We start from the raw sequence: 11728 nt of genomic DNA, 5'->3' as shown, positions 1-11728 counted from the left end.
TTCACACTGTGACTCATAACTGTCGTTTCCTTTAACTATTCTCACCATCTCGTCCTGCATCGCTTCCCTTTTCTCAAGAATAAAAGGCAGTAATGAGAAAAGCCAGCGCTTTAAAATGTACACTGAACACAGAGTGAGAAACACACTAAGATAAATTCACTAATTTTGCTTCGACTTTTTTATTAAGGCATATTTTGAAGTTCATACATAACTGATTTCAAGTATAGAATGACATGACTCACATAATAAGATGATTGATACATTTTCATTTCTTTTCCCCCTCTTATAGGGTTTGGGAATAGAGCTTTAGATTTTTCCCTCATTTCTGCTTTTACTGAATGTATATGCTTGAATCTTTTTGTAGATCTGCAATGAAGATAGGACTTCCCTGGTGGCTCAGACAGTAATCTGCCTGCAATGCGGCAGACCTGGGTTCAGTCCCTGGGTTGGGAAAAACCTCTGTTGGAGGGCATGGCAACCCCCTCCAGTATTCTTGCCTGGAGAATCCCCGTGGACAGAGGAGCCTGGTGGGCTACACTCTGTGGGGTCGCAAAGAGTCGGACATGACTGAGCGACTAACCACAGCTATGAAGATAATGTTTGAATACTTCTTAAATCACAGGGGTAGTGATAGCACTGGTATATTTTAAGAAGTGTCCAGCACTTGAAGAAATAGGTAGTCCCCTATTACTTATTTATTTGACTCCCAAATTGTAATGGCTATGACTTTAAGAATGATCAATAAACAAACAGTGATGCTTGGGTTCAGTTCAGTTCAGTTCAGTTCAGTCGCTCAGTCATGTCCGACTCTTTGCGACTCCGTGAATCGCAGCGTGCCAGGCCTGCCTGTCCATCACCAACTCCCGGAGTTCACTCAGACTCACATCCATCGAGTCCGTGATGTCATCCAGCCATCTCATCCTCGGTCGTCCCCTTCTCCTCCTGCCCCCAATCCCTCCCAACATCAGAGTCTTTTCCAATGAGTCAACTCTTCCCATGAGGTGGCCAAAGTACTGGAGCCTCAGCTTTAGCATCATTTCTTCCAAAGGAATCCAGGGGTTGATCTCCTTCAGAATGGACTGGGTGGATCTCCTTGCAGTCCAAGGGACTCTCAAGAGTCTTCTCCAACACCACAGTTCAAAAGTATCAATTCTTCGGCGCTCAGCCTTCTTCACAGTCCAACTCTCACATCCATACATGACCACAGGAAAAACCATAGCCTTGACTAGACAGACCTTAGTTGGCAAAGTAATGTCTCTGCTTTTGAATGCACTATCTAGGTTGGTCATAACTTTTCTTCCAAGGAGCAAGCGTCTTTTGATTTCATGGCTGCAATCACCATCTGCAGTGATTTTGGAGCCCCCAAAAATAAAGTCTGACACTGTTTCTACTGTTTCCCCATCTATTTCCCATGAAGTGATGGGACCAGATGCCATGATCTTCATTTTCTGAATGTTGAGTTTTAAGCCAACTTTTTCCCTCTCCTATTTCACTTTCATCAAGAGGCTTTTTAGCTCCTCTTCACTTTCTGCCATAAGGGTGGTGTCATCTGCATATCTGAGGTTATTGATATTTCTCCCGGCAATCTTGATTCCAGCTTGTTTCTTCCAGTCCAGCGTTTCTCATGATGTACTCTGCATATAAGTTAAATAAGCAGGGTGACAATATACAGCCTTGACATACTCCTTTTCCTACTTGGAACCAGTCTGTTATTCCATGTCCAGTTCTAACTGTTGCTTCCTGACCTGCATAAATATAGACACTTATACCTTAATGGCTCCTTGTAAGAGAGGCAAAAATGTATCATTTTAAGTCTTATGATGGAAAAGTAGAAATCAAAGTGTCATTCTAGTTGTCAAATCAAAATATCTCTAACAGAAGGAAGATACCACAATAGGACATAGACACACAAGGCCATGGTGAGGAGGAAGGCCTGCCAGCCCCTCCCAGCTCCTTTCCAGGAACCGTGCCCAGCGTCTCAGCATCAGGCTCTGGCTGTGTGAGCATCTGTGCTTTACCTCCATTTAATCGTTAGCAAGGCGTGTCCTAAACTCATTGCTTCATGCCTTGTCTTAAAGTCTTGATGTTATGCCTTGTCAGCTTCGAAAAGGTTTCATAGGAACACTCTAGTTTCAGACAGAGGGGAAAACCTGTAATCCCAAAATGGGTGATGGGCAGCCTGAAGTAGGATGAGAGTAGAGAGTCCAGCTTCTGGCCAGAAACCTATCTCCACTTTCAAGCCCAATTATAAGTGATTGACAGGTGGTAGAGGGAAATCCTAATAGACTGTCGAATGTAGACAAGCCCCTGGTTCTGGCCGCGTTCTTGTTTTAAGCATCTATCCTACATTTTCAGCCACCTGAAACAGAAACTGCATTTGCAGAACGTTTGGGGAAAGTATAGTAACATATAAAGTTTAGCTTTCAATTAATTCTGTAAACAACAATCATCACCGTATTTCAAATGAAAGATAATTGTCACATTTATACACAATATATTCCATGGCGAGGACTCATTTGAACAAAACTTTCATATCACTAGCCTTTGTAGTGTAAATTCAAATTCAAGAGATCTCTATTGCATTTTGAAAACGGTCCTGAAAAATAATAAACTACAGGGACCTAAAGCCTCCTACAGCTGGGACGTCTCTTTAAACGTGCAGATGCGGGAATCTGGGAAGGAGACGGTTTATTCACCTCCATTGTACCCGTCTCTGGCACTGAATATTCAAGTTCATGCAAAAAGTAGTGTGTGTATTTCACTGGGCATTGATACTGTGATAGCACTTGTGATTTTTCATGGGAACATGGCTGCAGAGCAACTGCCAGAAAAGCTCATCAGTGTATCTTGGATGTTAGCGGCTCATTAGCACAAGGTTCTCCCAGGAGCACACATCTCCCCGTCCCCCGCTTCATCCTGCAGTTTGCATCTTGTCCTGGACCTGCATTATCATTTCCATGATATTCTCTTGCTTCTACCTTTGCTATCATTTGTTCCCTTTCCCACATGGATGGCCTATGTTGGAGAACTGAGTGCCTGCACTCTAAGCTATGGGAGGTCCCTGGATGGCCAGTGGTTAGGACTCTCAGCTTTCACTGCCCAGGGTGCAGGTTGGATCCCTGGTCTTTCTCACAAGCAACGCCACATGGCAAAAATAAATAAATAAACTTAAAAAATAAAAAATTTTTTAATGTTTTACATCATTAAAAAACTGAATGAAGTGTGAGTCCAGGAGACAGGAGAGGACTGTTTTTATAAATTCTGACGTATGCATCAGTAATGTAACATTTAGGGTATCACTGGGGTCCATGAGGAAATGTCTAGTATAAAAATGATCTTTGCTATCTATTCTGGATGCTACTGTTATGTTGTAAAACTTTGCATATCAGATTTTCAAAATTGAATAGTGGCCTATTTTCCTATTCAAATTACTAAGCTGTACTATTTTTTTCCATAAAGTTATTGAATAGTTGTTCAGTATCCAAGTCGGTTTCTTCTTTCCTGAATTTTACTAGTTTGGCATATCTTTGTCACCGATTGTTTCTGTGTTTCCTGATGAATAGCTGCTGTTTAATAGACACTGTCAAACTGGCTTTTTGTATCTAAAAACTGCATAAATTATATCCGAAGCCAAAAATTTCTGAATAAGTAAAATGAAGAGAAATTGGGTATTTTTTGTTTCTCTGGTTGCAAATGGCCCACAGACAAGAAGCTGCACCAGGAGCAGAAGCAGGTTAAGCTGAGCCCCCATCTCCCACCCAGCAAAGCACCGCACCCCCCCGAGAACACCTCCGTCAGGAAGCACCATCACCTAAGAACATAAACGCCGGCACTGAAGCTTCGCATCCAGTCCAGCTGTTCCAACAGGCCAATTGGAAGTACAAGAGTCAAAAACAGGCTTGCAGAGAGATGGTCTCTTCTCCCATAATAAATTCAGCTTTTGCTGACAAAGACAGACCGGCAATGTCTTTCCCTTTAATGAACATACTTGGAGGATCACCCACCAATCCCTATTAAGAGGAAAAAGTAGATTTAAAACACAGAGGTAGTTGGAGAAACAGGATACATAGACTCTTGCTTGCAATATGTATTTTTTTTAAGAGGCACTTTGTTACTTTTAGAAACTGAAGGAAACTTACCTCTTATACGTTAAGCTTGTGTTACTCCAGTTTTATAAAATTAGCTCCAGTTACCAAGCCCAAAGCCAGCATGAATGTAATGATTATTTGTTATTGCAGCAGGAATGATTAAAAAGCACATTGTTTCACACATCTGCACAGACACACACTATGAACTGCATAAACTGCATTTTTTATTCTAAACTCTAGAATAAAATCACAACCTTACATTGGCATCAATGATAGATTTGTCCTCTCTCATGAACCTACAAAGTATTTTACCACAAAGGCAAATTTAAATTCCCTACATGTCTTCCCTGTTATTTTTTTTTCCTTCATTTATTTCCCAGTTACACATTTTGGAGCCTGTTATAGACATTTTCTTTTTAATTAAATGAGAAAATAAAAGTTCATCACTGCTTGAGTATGGTGATGCCTTGAGTCCCCAATAGACTAATGGGGAGAAGGATTATTGTTCCAGTTCAACAAACATGTCACTTTGACATAATAACTACAGGTGATTTCTCTTCAGCTGGTCCTAGACAGGTGAGGCCAAACATGGGCTAACTAAAGATAGCGAGTGACATCTGCTGGATAAAAAGAGAAATGAAAAGAAAAAAAGCCAGTTATGTAAATACTTTGCACCATCCTAGAACCCAGTGATGTCTGCTCTCTGTAACAACGTAACAATGTTGACATAAATCCTAGGGAACAAAAGGGTAATGGGGTGCCATGAGAGGAAATAGGAGGCTCATTCTGTGCTGCTGTGCTGCTGCTGCTGCTGCTGCTAAGTCGCCTCAGTCGTGTCCGACTCTGTGTGACCCCATAGACGGGGGCCCACTGTCTCTGGGATTCTCCAGGCAAGAACACTGGAGTGGGTATTGAGGGTCCAATCAAGGTAGCTTCAGCCCCAGAGCAACTGTTATAAACACGGTGCTTCTGGTGCTTCTGTTGCCTGTGGCTTGCTACGCCTCATCATTGATTTCTGTCATCTGCAGCTTTCCATCAGCTTGACTCAGGCTGGATCTGTGTAAGCAATCAAATGAGCCTTGCTAATCCAGGGCCAAGAAATTCATCCGAACCATCATGAGAAGGATCAGAACATAGCTGAGCACCTAAATGGGCAGATCCACGATGTCAGACATTTCTCATTCATCCCTTAAGTTCAACTTATTTTTTCTGTTTTTAAAAACTGTTTCTTAATGAGGTAACAGGATATCTCTTTATTAAGAGCCTACCATGTTATTACATTTAGGCTGTCCTGCACCTCCATACTGTAGCTATTTTAACTCCTGTTATAGAGAAGCTGGGGGCTTCGCAGGTAGCTTAGTGATAAAGAATCTGCCTGGCAACGGAGGAGCCACAGGAGATGCAGGTTCGATCCCTGGATCAGGAAGGTCCCCTGGAGAAAAAAATGGCAACCCACTCCAGTATTTTTCTGGAGAATTCCATGGACTAACTAAAGATAATGGACTGGAGGGCTATAGTCCGTGGAGCCTTGTGAGCTACAGGCCACAGGGTCACAAAAGAGACACGACTGAGCACACACACACACACACACACACACACACAAACACAGCAAAGCTGAGTGTCCGAGGCTACACTGGCTCTAAGGGAAGAATTTGCCATTCTTCAGTTCTAGATGACTCCTAGGCCTGCCCTTTTTACTATACAAGCTGATTCTGGGGACACAGTAATTTTTGTAAATGCCAGCGCCAATGCCATTTCATGCATTAACTGGGCAACTTTCATTAAAGACAACAGATAATGATCCGTATACACTCACCAAAGAGCTTGATTCTTTACTCATAACGTGGTCTTGCCCTTGGACACTGTCTACAAGCAAGTGTTTCGTTAAGACCTGAAGGCCAGTCAAGTTGTACTCAGCATCTTTCCTGTCTTTCTCAGGTGCATTTTTAAATGTGGTCTGGATTATCAGTCTCTTGATTTCTAAAGCACTGGACGTGGATTAGGTAATTCCGAACGTCTCTCCCAGTTGTGTATTCACAGAACAGAAACCCAAACCAAGTTGCTGGTTTCCTTCCTTTTCTGCAATTAAACACCCACAGAATCAGTAATGGAAATTACTATTCAGTCATTGAAAGAAGTGCTGTTCGTTTTTTCAAACTTTTATTTTTGTTTACAATGTCTAATGACAACTCAAGTGAAACGATGCACTCAAAGGTAGTCTCTTTTTACTCACAAGCACAGGCTTTCAAGGTATTTTCTTGCCCAATAAAAAAGAAATTGAAAACAGCCCCTTTTCTTTAAGTCATCTGAAAATTAAAACTTCATTTTGCCCAAAGAGGAAAATAGCTATGATCAAAACTCACAACACATGTAAAAATGACCCCAAAACTACAGTTTTTAATAAAAGATCATTTCTATGAATTACAGCAAAAATATCAGATAATATCATCCTAGCTCCTTAAGAAGTTAACAGGGTTTTCAAATTTCCTGAGGTTACAATTGTGATTATTTTACTTCTACAATGAATAAAAGTGATCTTACTACTTCTTTTATTGTGAAAGGGGAAAGTAACATGATATAAATATCTTCTATAATTAGTTCAATTATTGCGTTAAAAGATACAGCAGGTTGACTCTTAAACTCATTAGCTCCACCTAGCGGAAATAAACCAGAAATGCTTGTTTTCTTTTGCAGTTCCTCCCAGGTTCCAGCAACAGCTAAGCCAATACTCTTGCCTGGAAAATCCCATGGACGGAGGAGCCTGGTGGGCTGCAGTCCATGGGGTCGCTAAGAGTCCGGCACGACTGGGCGACTTCACTTTCACTTTTCACTTTCATGCATTGGAGAAGGAAATGGCAACCCACTCCGGTATTCTTGCCTGGAGAATCCCAGGAACAGATGAGCCTGGTGGGCTGCCGTCTATGGGGTCGCTAAGAGTCGGACACGACTGAAGCGACTTAGCAGCAGCAACAGCAGCCAGTCTCATCTTTAAAGGATGGTGAGAGACTTCCTGCAACAGGTATTTCTTTGCAACAAAAATGTTATTTGTTTGAGAATAACTTAAACTTCCATTTATGGAATATAGCAAACACTTACTTGGACATTATAAAAACACATATCTAACTATGAGCTATTACTCTTAATAACCAGTCTCTCAGCATATCAGATGCTCCTAAGTCACCCCCAAGGACTATGGTTCTATGGTTTCTCTCTCTTGCCTAACACAGGATGTCACAGGGAGCCATCAATAAGCCAATCTCGGTTTTTCTGTCTCCATATAACTCCACGTAAGGTCAGAGATGTAAATTGAGAAAGGCATGGATGACAGGGTTTGCCAGTTCATTCAAGGCCTGCCTGATCTCATATAATCCCTTCACTTAAATGTCCGAGAGTTGTGATGACTTGAGGCTTACGAGATCAGACAAAACTTATTTTGATTTGCCTCTCAAGTTTCATGATTACTGGCATCTCAGGGCCTCATAGTGAGCCAAGAATTATTCTCAGAACAATATTTACTTTCTGAAGAGAGCACGGCTTTGCCCCAAAACCCTGAGGGCATTCGCTCTGATTCACCCGTCAGAGCCCTCTTTGGGCTCTCCCAGCACCCCAGTCAGGTGCAGACTCAGGAAGCACCCCTGGACCCACTAGGACTTTGGCAGAACTGCTCACAAAGCAAACAGGGTGAACTGAAGGCTCTTCTTTTATTCTGGGCCCCATTCAAGTCCATCAGCCTTTGACTTACCAGGTGATTCAGCATTTGGTTTGGAGCAGACACCGCAATAGGGTGTCTCTTGAACCCAATATGACAACATATGAAATGTTTAAAAATAAAAGATGGACCTTAATAAATGAGCAAGAGACTTGGAAAAGGGGGTCAAAGAAATTATAAAAGGACAAAGTAGAATTTGTACAGCGGTAGGGGGCACAGGGGGTCGCCATCCGCCTTTAAAAGTGAAATTCTATCTCCACCCCAAATGTCTGATCTCTGGACACTTCACAGTAGAGTGGCAGGTCCCTGAAATCTGTGGGAAAGAGACCCCCATCCTCTGGTATGCATGTATATTAATAGACACCCTGCTCATAGAACTCTGTCAACACGATGGCCCCAAAGTTCTAAATCAGCATTACATTTTGTGAGATGGGGTAGAATTAGGCTCCCTGCTCATTAGATTATAGCAGAAAGCAAAGCATTTATGCCTGGATGCAAGACAGTAAAATCTACCTGAGCTTTTCTAAAAGCAAACTTCTGGCTCTCTTATTAGGAAAGAGAGAAGAAAAAAAATGTTTACCAAATCGATCGCTCTGTATAAGCTGCTAAGGACTGTTTTCTTCCCCAGCAAAAAGATGCCTCAGCTTCTGTGTTGGCATCATCTTGCACGCGAGACTCTAAAACACTCCTGCAGCCATTCAACCAGCCCCCAGATGAAGTGAACACACACACAGTGTTCACCATGCCTAGCTCTTAGGAACATATATGAAAGCTCCAAGGGAAGGAGGAAAAGACCAGGGAGTTAAAACCTAAATGTGAGCAGTAATCAAACCCAAAATTCAGAATTTTCTGGAGGGCAGAGGTCCATAGTCATAGCAACACTACATAGCATGAACTGCGGGAGATCTGTCGCTTGTTTTTCTCAGTTCTGCTACCAGAGGGCGCCAAAGCTCCACTCAGCAAAACAGGCACATTTCAGAAAAACAGCACCATGGTGGATCCGTTTTCTACAGCTTTTCCTAAGAACACATCTGGCCAGGGGGAAGAACTTCCACTTCAGGAGGGTAAAATAGTTGGACACAAAAGCTTCTCACTGTAAAAAAATTAAAATTTAAAATCAGGAAACTAGGAAAACTGTATTGATGAAAAGTACTTCCCTCTCTAGTGACTGATTTATTTATATTAGGGCTTCCCTGGTAGTTCAGCTGGTAAAGAATCTGCCTGCAATGAAAGACACCCTGGTTCGATCTCTGGGTCAGGAAGATCCGCTGGAGAAGGGATAGGCCACCCACCCCAGTATTCTTGGGCTTCCCTGATGGCTCAGCTGGTAAAGAATCCACCTGCAATGTGGGAGACCCTGGTTCGATCCCTGGGTTGGGAAGATCCCCTGGAGAAGGAAACGGCTACACACTCCGGTATTCTGGCGTGGACAAGCCCATGGACTAGAGTCCATGGGGTCACAAAGAGTCTGACACGACAGAGCGACATTCAGTTTCAGTTCTTTTAGTGATTTTATAGGTTCCACTGAACTTAAAATACATAATGTAGAATATGAATGTATATATAGAAAATTTCATGACTGGATTGTATTAAAGTCTACATGAAAATATACATATGAATATATAGAGAAAACAATTCTCCTGTGCCATCTCACTAAATAAGTAAAACAGTGATACACTGGATATATATTTGCTTCTTTCCCCTAGTCATCTTAAAGCTTCTTGGGCCTAGGTGACTTTCTTCTATTAATAAGCATTTTATTGTATGTGACTTCTAGCCAGGGGTACCTGACTCCTTTCCTGCAGTTCACCAGAAAATGTGAGGCGAGTGTCACAGTTAGGATAGGTAACACACAGTGAGTGAGTAGTAACTGGCATCTGTCCTGCTGGTGGACATTGTATTGGACTTTGGAGCCAGCCTATCTTCATATTCCGAGGTATTACTTTGTGAAACTTCAACTGCAATTTTACGTGTGTGCGACATGACGTTGTCACAAAAGCACAGGTACTGATAGAGAATGAATTTGTTACAGAATGAAGCCGGGCAAAGGCTAATAGCGTTTTGCCAAGGCAAGGGTCATAGCAAACACCCTCTTCCAACAACACAAGAGAAGACTCTACACATGGACATCACCAGATGGTCAACACCGAAATCAGATTGATTATATTCTTTGCAGCAAAGATGGAGAAGCTCTATACAGTCAGCAAAAACAAGATCGGGAGCTGACTATGGCTCAGATCATGAACTCCTTATTGCCAAATTCAGACAAATTGAAGAAAGCAGGGAAAACCACTAAACCATTCAGGTATGACCTAAATAAATTCCCTTATGATTATACAGTGGAAGTGAAAAATAGATTTAAAGGACTAGATCTGATAGATAGAGTGCCTGATGAACAATGGTCAGAGGTTCATGACATTGTACAGGAGACAGGGATCAAGCCCATCCGCATGGAAAAGAAATGCAAAAAAAGCAAAACGGCTGTCTCAGGAGGCCTTACAAATAGCTGTGAAAAGATAGAAGCAAAAAGCAAAGGAGAAAAAGAAAGATATACCTATTTGAATGCAGAGGTCCAAAGAATAGCAGAGAGACAAGAAAGCCTTCCTCAGAGATCAATATAAGGAAATAGAGGGAAACAACAGAATGGGAAAGACTAGAGCTCTCTTCAAGAAAATTAGAGATACCAAGGGAACATTTCATGCAAAGATGGGCTTGATAAAGGACAGAAATGGTATGGACCTAACAGAAGTAGAAGAAATTAAGAAGAGGTGGCAATAATACACAGAAGAACTTTACAAAAAAGATCTTCACAACCAAGATAATCACGATGGTATGATCACTCACCTAGAGCCAGACATCCTGGAATGTGAAGTCAAGTGGGCCTTAGGAAGCATCACTACGAACAAAGCTAGTGGAGATGATGGAATTCCAGTTGAGCTATTTCAAATCCTAAAAGATGATGTTGTGAAAATACTGCACTCAATATGTTAGCAAATTTGGAAAACTCAGCAGGGGCCACAGGACTGAAAAAGGTCAGTTTTCATTCCAATCCCAAAGAAAGGCAATGCCAAAGAATGCTCAAACTACTGCACAGTTGCACTCATCTCACACGCTAATAAAGTAATGCTCAAAATTCTCCAAGCCAGGCTTCAGCAATACGTGAACTGTGAACTTCCAGATGTTCAAGCTGGTTTTAGAAAAGGCAGAGGAACCACAGATCAAATTGCCAACATCCGCTGAATCATCAAAAAAGCAAGAGAGTTCCAGAAAAACATCTATTTCTGCTTTCTTGACTATGCCAAAGCCTTTGACTGTGTGGATCACAATAAACTGTGGAAAATTCTGAAAGAGATGGGAATACCAGACCACCTGACCTGCCTCTTGAGAAACCTGTATGCAGGTCAGGAAGCAACAGTTAGGACTGGACATGGAACAACAGACTGGTTCCAAATAGGAAACGGAGTCCATCAAGGCTGTATACTGTCACCCTGCTTATTTAACTTATATGCGGAGTACATCATGAGAAACGGTGGGCTGGAGGAAGCACAAGCTGGAATCAAGATAGCCAGGAGAAATATCAATAACCTCAGATATGCAGATGACACCACCCTTATGGCAGAAAGTGAAGAACTAAAGAGCCTCTTGATGCAAGTGAAAAGAGTGGAAAACTTGGCTTTAAGCTCATCATTCAGAATATGAAGATCATGGCATCTGGTCCCATCACTTCATGGCAAATAAGACGGGGAAACAGTGGAAATAGTGGCTGAGTTTATTTCGGGGGGCTCCAAAATCACTGCAGATGGTGACTGCAGCCATGAAATTAAAAGACGCTTACTCCTTGGAAGGAAAGTTATTACCAACCTAGACAACATATTGAAAAACAGAGACATAACTTTGCCAACAAAGGTCTGTCCTGACAAAGCTATGGTTT

This window comes from Ovis aries, chromosome 26 (genome assembly GCF_016772045.2).
Source record: "Ovis aries strain OAR_USU_Benz2616 breed Rambouillet chromosome 26, ARS-UI_Ramb_v3.0, whole genome shotgun sequence".
Taxonomy (NCBI): Eukaryota; Metazoa; Chordata; class Mammalia; order Artiodactyla; family Bovidae; genus Ovis; species Ovis aries.
The sequence above is the reverse complement of the archived record's forward strand: the minus strand, read 5'-3'. Positions refer to the sequence as shown.